General features: G+C 39.0%; 1 long non-coding RNA gene across 4 annotated transcripts in view; it reads right to left on the bottom strand.

Moving 5' to 3' along the window:
• Positions 1-7886, bottom strand: part of LOC136695610 (uncharacterized) — an 80508-nt gene extending 72622 nt beyond the window's left edge. For 3 of the 4 annotated variants that reach the window (XR_010802321.1, XR_010802322.1, XR_010802320.1), the window contains exon 1: positions 7733-7886. This is a non-coding gene — a long non-coding RNA (uncharacterized lncRNA). Of the gene's footprint in view, positions 1-2708; positions 2858-7732 lie in introns of those variants that run through there. The other variant, XR_010802323.1, reaches the window with a different exon arrangement.
• Between the last annotated feature and the right edge of the window lie 9407 nt (positions 7887-17293).

The raw sequence follows: 17293 nt of genomic DNA, 5'->3' as shown, positions 1-17293 counted from the left end.
TAGGTTTTAATAAATCCTACGTCAGCGCACACAGGCACTCATCACCGACTCCATGACAACCACATTTATTTTAGGACAGTTTGATAAATTCATTTGTTGTTGTTGTTTCTTTCTCCTTTATCTGTGCAGAATACATTTACAGCTGAATTGATCTTGACTATGAAATGAAACGTACATTGAGCACAGATGCTCTCGTCTTTCTGTCAGTTTTTTTCTTTCTTTCTTGCATTTTCTTTCCCCAACTTATAGACCAAATGAACCGTTTCAGTGTCATATATTAAACAGTTTGCAGTTCAGGCTTTAGTAGATCTCAGTCAACCTGTTCTGGATCCCCCAGTCTTGGTACATTTCATTCATTCATTCATTATCTGTAACCGCTTGTCCAATTCAGGTTCACGGGGGGGGGGGGGGGGGGTCTAGAGCCTACCTGGAATCATTGGGCGCAAGGCGGGAATACACCCTGGAGGGGGCGCCAGTCCTTCACAGGGCAACACAGACACACACACACACATTCACTCACACCTACGGACACTTTTGATTCTCCAATCCACCTACCAACGTGTGTTTTTGGACTGTGGGAGGAAACCGGAGCACCCGGAGGAAACCCATGCGGACACGGGGAGAACACACAAACTCCTCACAGACAGTCACTTAGAGCAGGAATCGAACCCACAACCTCCAGGCCCCTGGAGCTGTGTGACTGTGACACTACCTGCTGCGCACTTGGTACATTTCAGTGTTTTCCAATTATATCATACCTGATTCTGTTAATTAATGCATACATTTACAGTTATCTGTTGTTCATTAAGTTTAAATTGTTCCATAAAAAAACAAAGAAGTGAGGAATACCAGATGCAAAGCGCTACTGCATTTAGGAAAAGTCAAACTAAATGTTAAATTCATTTTGGGGACCGCAGGTGGATTGATTCCAGGACACAGATGCCAAACATTTCTGAGGCTCAGGACCCTTATACAATTACAAATTATTTACATATAACCTACTGTCATCTTCCAGTATACATTTAATCATCTAGATTAGCTCCTAATATAATGTTAGTAATATAAATAATTGTTATACCAGACAAAATTAGTTCTGTGGGCAGAATGTGATCTGTGAAATGGTAAGAGTTTACAGCAGGTTGTGTCTACACATTACTTTATTCATGGATTCAGCATAGTACTGTAAACTCTAAAGTTTAATTTTTTTAAAGAACAGAGAGAAGAGCTGGTAGCTAGGAATTAAAGGTTCAGTTTCAGGTTAAGGTTGTTCAATTAACAGAAAAATATAAACTGTTAAAAGATAATTCATTATGAAGAAGAATTTTCTAATTGTAACATGTCTACTGACAACGAGCGAGAATGTCTCAGTACACACATTCACTGTGTTCACAGAACAGTATTTTTTATTTTTTTACACAGTGCAGAAAAAGGAAAGCCACACAGATGATGATAAGAGAGAACTCTACAGCATGAGACATATCTGATATCATACCACAGGTCAAGTAGATTCTCACTCCCTCTCTCTCTCTTTCTCACACACACACACACACACTCAAATGCAAGCAGACAGAATAAGATGTGGATTGGTCAGCAGGTCCTTCACTGCTGCGTATCAAGTGGAGCATCAAAGATAAAACCAGTCAATTCACTCACACATGCACCTTTCAAAGACACACACACACACAGCATGGGAATGCAGAGATAAAAACACTCTTTGAAACATTTACCATTTACACGTATAGACATTTTCTGACGTAAAATGGTGAGAAATGTTTGCACTAAAAATCTCCAGAGCAGTTAATAGCAAAATCCCCTACATACGTTTTACTATCAAATATTTGCCTCCAGTTTACGTAGTTTTACAGATAGTTAATCAAAAAGTTCATCAGGAAATGTCTGGGCTTGGCATGGTGGCACAGCAGGTGGTGTCACAGTCACACTGTTCCATCCAGGTCAGTGTCAGGGTGGGTCTGAAGTCTACCAGGAACAACTGGGAACACACACTGGAAAGTGTGCCAGTCCTTTCCTGCGCATCACAGAGTCATTTACTCACACACACAAAGACACACTTGTGGACAGTTCTGCCAGCCAGTCAACCTAATGACATGTATTTCTGGAATGTGAACAGAATCCGGAGCACTGAGAGTAAACACATGCAGAGACATAAACTCCTCACAACACCATGCTACAAAATCTTAATTATAAGACTGCATATTCATAAACATTTCGTAATAACCTTCCGAGTAGACACTTCAGTTCCCAATCATCACAGATCCTGTCCTTATAATACTGAACAAAGGAATAAGACATATTTAATACAAAGCCATTTATAATCAAGAAGAGCCTGGTGCTGTTTAGTACCTGTTTGAATTACCACAGAAACTCATTTGTAACTCGAAGTGTTTGCTTTGTAGCCCAGTAGATTAGATTGAGTCTATTAAGTTATTATTACCCACCTATGGAGCACGAATAAAGAAATATCCTCATCTTAGTTTATGCTTTTCAACGGTTGTAGTTCCGTTTTTGTGTCATTGTCCAAAAACATTATCCAGTTCAGGGTCACGGTGTGTCCGGAGCCTACCCAGAAACACTGGGCACAAGGCAGGAACACACCCTGGAGGGGGCGCCAGTCCTTAGCAGGGTGACACACACATCCACTCATGCACTCACACCTATGGACAATTTGAGTAGCCTATTAACCTACTAACCTTTGTTTTTGGACTGTAGGAGGAAATCGGAGCACCCGGAGGAAACCCACGCGGACACGGGTAGAACACACCAGACTCGTCACAGACAGACTTGAACCCACAACCCAGGATCCTGGAGGTGTGTGACTGCGAAACTACCTGCTGCACCACCCTGCCGCCAGAACTGTATAATACATATGTATGCATTTTTATTATTTATTTTTTAAATTATGACCCATCATTTAAGTAGCCCATGATTCCTGTACAAGATTTATTAATGACTTTGCAGTTAGTAAATCAATAAATTTGACCAAATATGGCTTTTACAAAATAAATAACATTTACAACATCATGATAAACTCCAACCAAGTTTTATCAATTCAGACTTCACAATGACTGCCACCACATATTTTATCTCTGACATATTTTGTTATTTGTCATTTAGCAACTTGACAAGGTGCATGAGAATTAAGGCCTGCTGTCAGAACAATATGGATTATTAGAATATTAGATTAAATCATGTTTTCTACATCAGCCTCGTAGATATAGTGCAAATCTAAAGTAGCACAACTTCACAAACCAAAAATGCCATCCCTGTTTGTTAATAAAAAAAATTGCATATTTTGACCCATGGCAACAGAAATGCTGCACAAATCTTCAAAGGGAAGGGTGAAGTCAGAGTCAAACACCTACAGAACAAAACCACATCAGATTCATTATCTGAGCTGCAATGTGATTCTGCAGCAGTGTTTGGGTTTTTTGGTGACATTGCTTTTCCCCTCCTCTCATTTTTGGTGGGTATTTATCTCAATAGTTGTGAAGATTTCCAAACCAAGCCTTTGGTCAACCTCTAGGCCATCAGAGAGTGAGAGAGAGAGAGAGAGAGAGAGAGAGAGAGAGAGAGAGAGAGAGAGAAGGAAGTTTTTAAAGGAGGTCAGAAAGAAAAAATACAGAAAGTGAAAATGTGTGTGCCCCATGTGAAACAGTGTTATGGTGTGTGGGACTAAAAGAGAGAGAGCGAGAGAGAGAAAGCAACAGAGAGCAAGAGAGAGCAAAATAGAGACATGCAAACAAAGTGATAATAATCTTTGTGGCTATTGGGCTACCTGTTCACATCCTCTTGTCTTATATGGTCATGGACAAGACCTGCTACACGTATCAGGAAGTGACTTTCTGCCAGTGAGCCAACACTTAAATACACAATAAAATGAAAAAAAATTATATCAAACCTGTATCAAAATTAAATACACTGTCCAAAGAGAAATCATTACTTTAACCACCAAATAACAAATGCTCTGAACATCATTATATTCCTTGAGCCGAAATCCAGATATGACCTCATTGCTTTTAACAAAACAGAAAATCCTCAATACATTCTGTAATAACCATACACTAGAAAACAGGCGGCACGGTGGTGCAGCAGGTAGTGTCACAGTCACACAGCTCCAGGGACCTGGAGGTTGTGGGTTCGATTCCCGCTCCGGGTGACTGTCTGTGAGGAGCGTGGTGTGTTCTCCCTGTGTCTGCTTGGGTTTCCTCCGGGTGCTCCGGTTTCCTCCCAAAGTCCAAAAACACACGTTAGTAGGTGGATTGCTGACTCAAAAGTGTCTGCGAGTGTGTGAGTGAATGTGTGTGTCTGTGTTGCCCTGTGAAGGACTGGCGCCCCCTCCAGTGTGTATTCCTGCCTTGCGCCCAATGATTCCAGGTAGGCTCTGGACCCACCACGATCCTGAACTGGATAAGCGCTTACAGATAATGAATGAATGAATGAATACACTAGATAACTTTGAAAAGACTTACAAAAATAAAAGTCTGAAACCCTCTCACAGAGGTTTTATTCTGCAAGGACTGAGAAACTACAGCGTCACTAACTAAAACAATGTAATTAGATTCATCAGAATACTCTTAGAAAAACTTTCACTGTGGTGGTTCCCTCAAGGGTACATATTCAGTGCCTCTGGTTAGGGAAGAAAATTGTATCATATCCTAAATTAATTGTAGATTTAAGTTGTGTTGTTTCATATGCCACCTCTGCGTAATTTATTTTATTTTGCACAGATCTATACTGAAAGCTTACTTTTTCTGACAGTCTGACAGACAAAGGTTGGTTCTCTGCGCAGACTGACGTGTGGAACCACTTCACCCAACACACAACCACCACTTCCACATTCTCATTGCCAGATCGTCAAATATAGCTGCTTGGACAGGAGCACCCTTCAACAGGAGTCAACATGGTGGGGCAGTGTTATCATTTGTAATTATGCAAGGTAGGGGTGCTGAGCGAAACGTGAATGTTGGTAGATTGCACCTTTTTTAAATAATCAGCCTCACATGAACATAGTCTAGTCCAAATATAAACAATTTTATACATTAATAAATAAAGCCCTTTACAATGTCTATTGCTTATTTACAATGTCCACATCACTATTTGCATGAGCAAAGACTAATATAAAGACTTGCCATAGAGATATTTGCTAGATGAGTTGTTTGGTGTAAGGTTGGCATTAAAGGAACAGGCCCTGACACCAGTCATTCTGAACAGGGCTGTTTACACTGGATAACAATGGTGCTGTGGTGCTGGATCCTTGACGTATTTTGACCAATGTATTTCACCCAGGTTTCATTAAGGGAACTGTGCTGACTTGTGGAAAAGGGTTATGATATGTCCCCTTTAATATTATTTTAAGTGTGAGAGAGACTGTTCAATCCAGTTTTCATTCCAACATTTAACAATGAGGTTAAATCTTAAGTAACACAATAAATTATCATTAATATGATTTACTTTAATTAGATAAAATAAAAAGATTTTAATCCAAAGTATAGCTATACAAAGATTCATCACTTCAAAAAGATATAACAAATGTGAGCATGTTTTCTGACCATTCTAAATTTAGCTGAACATGAATGGGTTAAACAAATATAGTACAGCTGTTTTCAGTTATTCCAAAAGACCAGTGGCTTTCAACAAAATCCACAACAACAACAAAACACAATCATTGAAAAGGAGCGATAGAGAGGAGAACAGAAATGGCAAATGTCAGTTAAAGGGCCTATTTTACTCTGACACATTCAAATCAGCCCAACATTGGCAAAGCCATTAAGGCAAAAGGAGGAAAAAGAAAAGCCTGCTGTATTCCATCACTATTCTCAGCACCATCTGAATTCTTTCTGATGGAGGCGTAACCTTATTTCAGACTGTGTTAACCTTTCTCTCTCTCTCTCTCTCTCTCTCTCTCTCCTTCATTGTCTCGTTTATTTACCCTGGCTTCGTCTGAACGCTTTATCTTTCCGTCCACCTTTCTCTGTGCCTGCCCCGTGGTTGGCTATCAGTGTTAATTATCTCAGAGTATTCCCACTCCTCTGCCTATCACAGGTCTTCATCAAATTTTGTACAATTATACAAACACAAACTCACACGAGCAGGAGCAAAGAGGAAGATGAGAAGATGGATGAGGAAGGAATGTTGAACTATGTGTCTCATTGTGCTTGTGTGTGTGTGTGTGTGTGTGTGTGTGCGTACATCTGCTTTTAAATGCACTCAATTTTACATGCACCTATACACATACACATACAAGGCCTGCACAATATATTGTCTGTTATTCATTAATAAAGTAGAACTGAATAATGAGACACTTTGATTACAATCGCACTTTTCCACAAATCATTACAATCTGTAACAACACACACAAATTACTGCAAGAGTTTGGCTGATTCATGCTAATTATGCTGCTCTAATGTTTTTCTCTAAGTGTTTAGGCCTCAATTTGAGCGTGGCCTCTTCCTGAATGTTTAACAAATGCACGCTAGGAAGTGGAACACAAGCGCATGTGGGGGCAGGATGACCAGAGAGATGCATCAAGGTGGAGGGGAGACTATACGTTATAGCAATCACACCTATTAGCTTTATATTCAAAATGAACCACAGCAACCAAGCAAGACCTGCCCAGGTCCAGTGTGTCATAGGCTTGGTGACCTGATCCTCTGCATCCAGTGCAGGACGCAGAGAGCTTCATGGTTTCTGGGACTTTAGCTTTGACTGCAGATACCTACTAGAAGGAACAGCCAGTGGCAAGTAATTTGAAGATCACTGCACTTGCTGTCTGCTGCTCCACAGCATCTATTTGCTGTCTGCAGCCTGAGCCAATCCAAGTGGCTTCCCTCCTATGAGCAGCTGTCTCCTGCTCCTACATTTTTGTCATCAGGGAGAGATGGTGCAGCTTCAGAGGGAAGGCAGAAAGAGACATGATTTCTAGTACACAGCAAACTACAACTTGAAGACGTAGTCTAATTAGAAAAAGTACTGTCCACGTTTGACCTGATAGCATGAAAAATCATGAATTTGAGCGTGGCCTCAGATTCACGCTTCAGATAATCAGTATTTCCAACAGAATACACTATTACGACTGTGTCTGAACATGCCTACAGAGCAAATAATGTCATTTAAAGGTCTAAAAAACTAAATACCAAATACAGTGTGTGCTGTTGGTGGCAATGTACTGCCCATCATCGTAGTAATATAATCACAATATTGGAACTAGTAAGGACTTTTGTTCATATTGTTCAAAAGTTCCATTCTCCAACTATCTCTCTCTCTCTCTCTTACACACACACACACACACAGTCCCACCCTATTGTTGCAGTGTTGGTGGTGTTTCTCAGGTTTAATTACTTTGTTTCTTATCATCTGTCACCTTTGCATCCCCCACCTTCATCTCTCTCTCTCTCTCTCTCTCTCTCTCTCTCTCTCTCTCTCTTCATCTCTCTCTCTCTTCGTCTCTCTCTCATAATAAAGCTGTGGCCCACGCACACACTGCATGACCTTCTCTCACTTCTGTGCCTCCATTGTACCAATAAGAGAAGCAATTAATGACTTATCCTCTCATCTCACTGCCAATGCTTTCTCAGAGGTGTACTGCTCACTCGCTCACACTCTCTCTCTCTCTCTCTCTCTCTCTCTCTCTCTCTCTCTCTGTGTCTCTCTCTCTCTCTCTCTCTCTCTCTCTCTCACACACACACACACACACACACAGTCCTAATTAACTCACACATTCCTTGGCCCTCTCCTCTCTGCCTATCCTTCTCCTTTCTTCTCTTTCCGCCTCTCTTTCGTGTGTCAAATGTTCATTCGGTCCGGACAATGGCCAATGCAAAACAGTGATGTGAGAGGAACACACTGTTCTATCAAAGCTGACAAGAGCACAGCCACACACTGAAAGAAAGAGAGAGAGAGAGAGAGTGAAAGAGAGAGAGAGCACAAGTGAGCAAAAGACAGCAAGACGGAAAGAGAGAGAGAGAGAGAGAGAGAGAGAGAGCACAAGTGAGCAAAAGATAGCAAGACAGAGAGAGAGAGAGAGAGAGAGAGAGAGAGAGAGGGGCAGAGGGAGGGAGAATGAGAAGACAGAATGGAGAGAATGGAGAGAAAGCTGGACATGAGAGGAAAAAATGCAAACATGAAGACAGGAATAGATAGAGAAAAGATAGAGAAGGGGCAGTGTGTGTGTGTGTGTGTGTGTGAGTGTGTGTGTGTTTGTGGGGGGGGGGGGCGGTTGTGTGGGTATAATGAGGAATAACGGAATGAAAGACGTTTAATCAAAGTATATGAGGAAGCATGAACAGAGAAATACTTCACATTCCACATATCTTGTGTCTGTGTGTGTACATCACTATGTCCTTATTCAACGAGACTCAAGAAGGACCAGCAACTCAGTGTTCATTTTTGTGATTCAGATGGGTTGAACCACACATAAATAATGTTACACTTTTAAAAAAAAGTGTACTAAACCTACTCCAGATATTTACTTTGTATGAGTGTGAAAACTCACTGTGACAGATCTGACGTACGCATAAATGGAAATTTAATTCTGTTTTCAAAAGGAAATAGTGTAAAAGGGTAATAGTGAATTGTAACCCAGAAAACAGATGTGTTCTTTCTAGAATTATATATTTAATTAAAAGCTAAATAAACCTAAACAAAGCTTGACCAATATGGGGACTAATTTAAATTGTTCACATAAAGTAAGGAGTATCCCAAAAATGCTAAACGTACATTATAACACTTCAAAAAAGACTAAAATCAGAAATTCACTCACGTAAAGAACAAGAACTTTTCAATCTCAGACTATGAATGAATATGTAATGTCAGGTGATCTATCACTAGGTTATTAAGCGAAGCAAGAGAAAAAAGTAAATCAAATAATTAAATAAAATAAAATATCATACCTTTTAAAAGATTATGTGGCTTGTTGGACACCTTTGCACATCTGCAATAAAAAATAAATATTTAATCAAGTAGCAAATATGTACAAGATTATACTCTTCTCGTCAGTTCAGTTCCATAGTGACCGTTCAGGCCGTAAATTCGGTTGGAATTTGAATGTGTGAGCGTGCGACTGCAGTTAATCCAGCCGCCTTTTGAGAAAACACGTCAGATAACCGTGCGCAGATACTAGTGACTGAGCGGTAACACCCAGTGCGCGTGAAGACCGTTCGGCCGCATTTCTGTCTTGTAATAAAACAATATATTGTACATCACAACTAATTAACTGTGAAAATATTAAAGTCGAATCTAAATGTAATTGACTAACCTGCGAGTCAGGACATTTCTTACGTTCTAGTTCAAATGGACCTTAGCCAAAAATACTGAAAAGCGAAGGAGACATTTCACTTGTAGTTAAATGAGAACTTTAATAAAATGGCGTCTGTTGAGAGCGAAAAGTCCCGCCTTACAGGAAACACTCCTGGATATTTACAGGAGTAATATACAGGAATATATATATATATACAGGAGTAAAGGAACATGTATATATTAATTTCGAACACGACATGTATGTGTTTTCAAGAACAAAATCAATGTTTAAATGAAAATGTAAAATTCAAGAAATATAAATTTAAAAAATGTAAATCATCAGAACAAATTATTTAATTTATTGTATATCCTCAAAATATGCAGCATTATGTATAACAATTTATAATGTGCAGATTTGTGCAGAAGATTTTGAAACCCATAAATGCAAAAGCTTTCACAGAAAGATTTCATAGACTGTGACTGTAAAATTATATCTTAAATGTATCTTGATTTATAAACCTTTCAGACATATGAGCTGTTAAACTATAAGAAATCAGGATGTGAACTTAAACAATAAAACAATGTTCAAAAAGAAGAAGGTTTAAGTCATGGGAGGTTTAATATATAAATTGGAACAAAGCAATTTTTTTATTATTTAACATGCTTTAAGAATAAACCTCTTGTTCCCAGGTACGTTGGCTCTGGGGGTCAAGTGTCCATTTTGGTTGTCTCAGGGTTCAAATCTGGAGCCATTGTCCAGCCCCAGTATCAAGGTGCATTAGCATGCTAAGTGAGTGACAGCCCTGTGTTTATATTAGCTTTGTCCAGGACAAACTGACCCCAAGGAAACCAAACAGGGACCAGGGGTCACCACAAGGCCATGGGTCAGAGGCCAAGCAACCTTAAGCCTATTTTATCCTTTGTGATTAAAAGAGCTAATGTTTCTGAAAGTGCTCTTGATGTGGAGAGAGAGAGAGAGAGAGAGAGAGAGAGAGAGAGAGAGAGAGACAGGGGGGTGGTGAATGAAATGAAATACAGAATTATTGGATGAGAAGACAGGGAGTAACCTGCCTAAAGGGCTGCTTTACCCTTGAAAGACAAAAACTGATGTCTATCTATATCACCCTCACTTGTTTCCATGTTTTTTAATTGAAAAAATACAGTTTTAGGGTATGAGCATTGTGGAAATGATCCCAGTATCCTAGTTTATAAAATTAGCTGGGTTTCTGGTGGTTTTTTTTATTATTATTATTTTGCTTTTTGAACTCTGTAATAAATTACACACTGGTATGGTGAGAAAGTGTGAACCGCACTCCCCCTTCACACCACTATCTTTTTTAATTTTCTAAATGCAATTCATTGCTCCGAACACTGACTCAAAACATTAATTAATTTGTATTTGATAATTTGAACATTTTTCATGGCATGGCATTTTTATTTATTTATTTTTATTTATTAATATATTTTATAACTTTGCACTGTCTGTACAAGGGAAATCTTCCTGCCTTCTCTCCAGTATGAATTGTAGGGGGTTTTTTAAGTGCAAAATGTGTTCATGATTATATTTATTTTTATTGTGTTTTGTTATATTTATTTATTTATCAAATTTTCAGGACAGTCTTAATTTTGAGCTGAGAGAACATTTTGGAAATTAGGCAGAGACATAGCTGGAGGTGGGGCAAAGTCAGAGAGGAGCAAGTTGACTCTGAGAGGGACAGTGTGTTGAATGAGAATAAAAGTCACTTCCCAAAGCAGTAATGAAATTTAATAAATTAAATGTACTAATGAGCTATATATGTTCAAATGTTTAATGTGCACTCTTGTGAGCACAGGTGTTGAGGGCACACACTTTTTATAATCTCATAAAAAAACACAAAATATAATTAGACACTTTGAAGTAGCAGTACATAAGCTTAACTCACCATTTCCAGTGCAAAACCTGTCCCCCAGCATTAGGCTGTAAAGCAGTGTAACCTGGTTCTCTGGAGTGATTGGGTCTCGTGTGAACAATATCTGAGTTGGAGTGGTGACTATGATCTAGAAATAATTATCATCATTAATTAATACAGAACAGATGCCAAAACATGTGTAAACAATGATAATGTTTTGTGATGCTTGATCCTTTTGGTATTGTGACCAAAGCATATCACAAATGTTGTACTACGATGTCATCTGTGTTAACTTGTCGAACATATGATAGAATATGTTCCCATATGTAGCACAGGGAGCAAGTGAAAGTGTTGCTGTCACGTAGATCCAGGGTCCTGAGGTTGTGTGTTCGAGCCCTGCCTCCTGCAACTGCCTGTGAATAGTTTGGTGTATTCACCCCTACAGTTCAAAAACACACACAGGTAGGTGGCTTGGCCATGCAAATGTATCCATAGTCCAGAATATGTGAATAAATGTATGAGTATGTGGTGTCCTGTAATGGATTGGCACCCCATTCAGGGTGTGTCCCTGCCTTGCAGCCAGAGACTCCAGTTAGGGTCTGGACCCACTGTATCCCTGAACATGATAAGCAGTTACAGACCATGAACGAACAAATAATGTAGCTTAAATTACTCATAATGTAAGCTGTGCACAAACTTTAAAACAGACAGTAAGCATTTACTTTTCCTATGTGTCTTATTGTTAATCAATGGACGACTACAAAGAAATAAAGAAAGTGAAAGTGAAATGGATTTTTATGGCATCGTGACTTATTTCTATATTCAAAAAAAAAAAAAAGAAATATCACACATTCAGGAGAGAGGGAGAGAGTAAGAAAGCATGGGGGCATACAGTACAGGTAGCACAACCCCTATTCTATTCTCCTTCAGTCACGGGAGCAGCCGAAAGATCAAGGGTTTCAGCCGAGCAGTGGACAGTGCTGGGCCCAAGCCCAGAAAATCCTTTAACAGCCCAATCAATCGCTCTGAAGACACACTCACACACACACACTCACACAATCAAACACACACACACATACCTGGTGTACTGCTGCTCACACACTCAACAAATTAGCCTTCATCCACCCGTGCTGGCTAGGAGGAGATGAATGGTGTCATTTGACCAAGTGATGGAAAACAAAGAAGTCAGAAATTCAAGAAATGTTAAAGTGTCATTCTGGAAAAAATCAGACTGACACAGTTTTTCCTCTAATCTCAGATGTAGCTGATTGCTCATACATCTTTCACGTATGAAGTTTCCTTCTTTAGTTTTGCACTACAGGTTCATGGCCAGTTTAGCCAACAAATAATGTAAAGCCTACCAAGTAGCAGTGTTTTATATGCGGTCCTGAATACTAACCCACTTCAAAGCATGTTGAGTTGATAAGTAATTCTTTACACTTATTCAGGCTTTCTGACACTATAGAGCATATTGTTATATATACATTTGGACAAAGGTAATGATCAGGACATTTTAACTGATGAATCATTAACATAACTGTATATAAATAATTTTTATGTCAGACTGATTTTTCCAGTACTATTACAATTATGGCCCAATATTGTTACCATTATAACACTTATTATGATTATTATTAATAATATTACTATAATTAGTATTATTGCCTTAACCCCCATTACTACAGTACTATAATTATATCACTACAGTACAGAGTAATGACAGACCTATCTGGTGATACTATGCATTTTATTACTATTAGTAGAGGATGGGTTGCCTGTGAGTCTTGGTTCCAACAACGGTTTCAGCCTCGAGGGAGTTTTTCCTTGCCATTGTCACCTTCGGCTTGCTCACCTGTGACTTTCTGATTCGCATTATCTGTCGTTCGGATACTAATTCTGTAAAACTGCTTGCAACCAATCAAACCAAGTCTAAAGTAGCCACATTTTTATTAACAAACATCAAATGAACAAACATTACTTAACATACAAACACTCTTTTTTGTTGCACCGAAAGGTTGGGTATACATTAATATTCTGACTGATAGGATATAAACAGATCATTTAAAAGCTAACAACTGATTTGGTATTAATGCAGTGTTACTTTCTTAGACACAACGCAAAACTAAAGAAAACTTCTGACATTTCTTACACTGTGGAGTACATTTGAATTTTTGCCACACTCCGAATTAAAAACGCTATAATAGCTGAAAACCGAAGTAGTAGTTTCTCTAAATCATTATTTCAGCTTCTCACACACACACTTTGTCTTTTCGACTCAACACCTTGATAAAAACGGTGCTCTTTCATTCTCCATCATTAGCACACTTTCTCTCAGTCTTTCGATCCGAGGCCATCAGAGAACACACAGGCTTTTATTCCCTGAATTAGTTTTCAGATGTTTCTCTCTTTTTTAGAGCCAGACTCCTTTGCTCTTTCTTTCTTTGGGCTGTGTGTGATTAAAATCACCGCAGACACTAAGCGCTGACGCTTTTGCCCCCTCTTAACCACTTCTGCATAGACTCACCCGGCTTAATACCCCAAATATTACAGTAGGAATTTAATAGGATTCCGGCAAGGGAATATGAATAGCATGAATATTATGCATATGTATAAATTAGGCCCGAAAAACTCAGCCAACTCCCTTTAATGGGACACGCCGCTTGTGCAGTTTTAAATGGAAGTTATATAAGGACAGTAATGTAGGGGTATGATGTTCGATTTGCGATTCTATGTATAAAAATTGACCCAAAGTGAGAAAGCAAACAGTGAGGGCCAATATTACAGTGGAGTTTTATTGAAGTGTGTCTGGTGCAGTAATTCTGGGCCTTATTATTCACACTCTCCAGCTCTATTTACTCTGTAAAATGCCCTTGCTTTGCTCACTCAGGCAGAATGCCTCATAATCAGTAGTCCAGAGATACTGACAGCCCCAGAACAGAAAATCAAAGAACAGCCTCTAAAGTAAAATGTATTCCCACATATTATATCAAACCTTATACCATCTGTGGTACTATATACAGTATCTTAATGTAGACACATACTCTTGCAAAGAAACATCTGCAAGAAAGCATTCTAAAAACAACAGAAAATTAAGATAAATCTACATGGACTACTAGAAACCCCCGCTGTTCTTTAAACACTTGTACAGCACACGGATTTTACAGATTGACCCATTAGAGAACTATTGTCTGCAAATATCTCCAACCTGCCCACAGTCATAGCTACTGAGCAATCATCTGAAGCAGCTTATGCAGGGTGGGACCTGGCCAGTACTGGGATGGGAGACCTCTAAGGAACACTAAGGTGGCTGCTAGGAGTCTGTTGTCCCTTTGGTCTGTGTGGATCCCAATGCCCAGTGCTGTGGTTGGGAACACAACACTACACAAATGATGATGAGAGTTAAAACTGAGGCCCTGGCTCAGGTAATAAACAGTCCCTGGGCATCTCCTCAAATAATGTAGGGGTGTGACCTTGATGTCCAGCTAAGTCTACCACTGTAGTGATTTCTGGCCTCCTAGCCACCTCCATCTTCAGTTGGGTTATTCATTCCCTCTGGTCTCCTCTCTACCTAACAGCTGATGTATGCTGAGTGTACTGGTGCAGGTTGGCTTCCATAGCATAATCCAGGTGGATGCCGAGGTCACTCCCTAATATCCCAAAGAACATACAGTGCTTTGATGGTTTTTAAAAGGGCAACATACAAAGAATATTAGTGAGTTTGAGGCTATTGCCCATGAGGGATGGACTAAGTTTCCCCAGGAATGCTGCCAGATGTCCATGTAAACTATGGTTCACATATTCAGCAGGTAATAACAGAAATGGTGTTCTACTAAGTAATACATGAAGGCATTCAATAATCCTGAGAGGGCAATAATCGTTACATTTGGCATTTAGTGTTGAATTTGAAGAAACCACTTGTTATATTGCTTGTTTTCAGCTAAACTGTATTTGTTTGACTGTTTTTTTTTTTGTTTGTTTGTTTTTTAATAGATGGAAGTTTTGCTAATAAACCTAATTGGAAATGAGTGTTAATTCATTTTGACTGCAGCTGTTGACTTCAGCAGAAATGGAAAAAAAACCAACATCAACAAATATTAGAAATATGTGAAATATTATATATTATATACTTCAGAGTACTACAGCACTTCACACACACACACACACACACACACACACACACACACACACACACACACACACACACTCCCATTGAATAAGACTTTCTCACTGTCTTACTCTCTGCTCTCCTGCCAGAGGAGTTTTTGATAAATGAGATGGTTTAATTAATACTTTGCCAGTACTTAGTGCAGTGAGCTTATAATTAGCCTTAGCTTTAAAAGCCTAATCACCTGACTTCTCTCTGATCTTTATCTCTGTCTGCACAAACACACACACACACTCACCCTGCCAAGTGTTCTGACACACACTTGATGACTGACATTACTCACACAAATCCTGTGTATATACAGTGTGTGTGTGTGTGTGTGTGTGTGTGTGTGTGTATGTGTGCAAGTGTGTTCATCTGGATCTAGGCCCCGTCAATCAGTATAGATATTTCATTTTGCTAACATATTAAAGACAGAAGCTTAAACATACAAAGATATACTGCTATTTTAATAGAATAAAATTTTTTTCTTTTCAAAAAATGTCAGCATTGCTAAAAAATGAATAAAGGCATGTTATAAGTTACTTCTTGGTAACTACACTTACACTTATATGATGCATTTCTTGGTGTCTTTAAAGCATTTTAAGGCAACCTTTTGGAACATTAAGGAGTCACCTCAACCGTGACCAATGTGTAGCATCCATCTAGATGATCTGGATCAGGACACTCACTGCACATCAGCTCTTTAGTAAAGAGGCAACACCACAAGGTAAGGAAACACACCCTGGAAAAGTACCAGTTCATTGCAAGGCATAACATATACCAACAGCTTTTGGACTGTGTGAGGAAAGCATAACGACAAGAGGAAACCGATGAGACACTGGGAGAACACACTAATTCCACACAGACTGTGACCCATGACCTGACTTGCTTGTGTGCTGTTTAACATTTACTGTTAGCCATGTCACCGACCCAACGCCATGGAGCCATTTAGTGGACAACATCCCACCAATCATTAATCATGCCTGTGTTTCCCTCTATGAGCATGTATACTCTGTGCAATCTGAAGCTCCACTGCATCTTTAAATAAAATTCTACTGTTGCAAAATAAATGAAGCTCAACACACTTGGAGGAGAAGACTAGTAACACAGTGAGTGATGGAGAGAGAGGGAGGGCCACCTTAAACACCCAGAGGAAGAAGACATTTTTCTGTCAAAAGTATAACATCCTGTAAATCTAATGCTTTGTACTGTATGTGTGCATGTAAAAATACAATGATTAACACCAGAGTATCTGAAGGCATGCCATTGCATTATCACTGCAAAATGTGGTAAGATGAATTAGCACCTGCACTTAATTAAGGACAATTCTTGAAGGTTTCTTGTGGTCATTTTGCTTCTTCTCTGAAATGTTATTCTGATCCTGTGTATTCCTTGCTTTGTGCCACATGAGTACTTTCTCATTTATTTCAGGTGCCAATACTGCAGTGTCAATGTATTAAAAAGGTACTAACTGAAAACACTCAGCACATTTAAAGCAGACTTTTTACACAATAAACAAATTATTTTTCACTGTCACATTCACTCACTACTGTGGAATAACAGGAAGCTAGCCAAAAATAATAAAAAAATAAAAACTCATCTGTATTAATTACAGACTGATTAGCGCCTGCCTTGTGGAATGCTGTATCATTTAATTGAAAAACTAACGATCACATTTTCGCCAACTTCTAATTAGGAACAGCACAAACTTTATCATGTTTTCACTGATGCATGCAGCACACACGCAAACACACATATATACCCCTACACACATGAAAACCAAAGCTTTCCAAAGCTTCAAGGAAAACTGGATTTTTTTATCCAGTCAGTAGCTTGTCTGCTCTGATCTAACACAATCAGAGATTTGGAAACAATGCTTTATCTCTGTTTCAGTGTCGACATAATCATAACAATTGGAGATTAACCACAAACACACACTTGCAGTCTACTTTATAATCACTGTGCAAATCACAAACATAACATATGTCTAATCATCAACAGAAAA

This window comes from Hoplias malabaricus, chromosome 4 (genome assembly GCF_029633855.1).
Source record: "Hoplias malabaricus isolate fHopMal1 chromosome 4, fHopMal1.hap1, whole genome shotgun sequence".
Lineage (NCBI taxonomy): Eukaryota > Metazoa > Chordata > Actinopteri > Characiformes > Erythrinidae > Hoplias > Hoplias malabaricus.
This window is presented reverse-complemented; position numbering and strand designations above follow the sequence as displayed.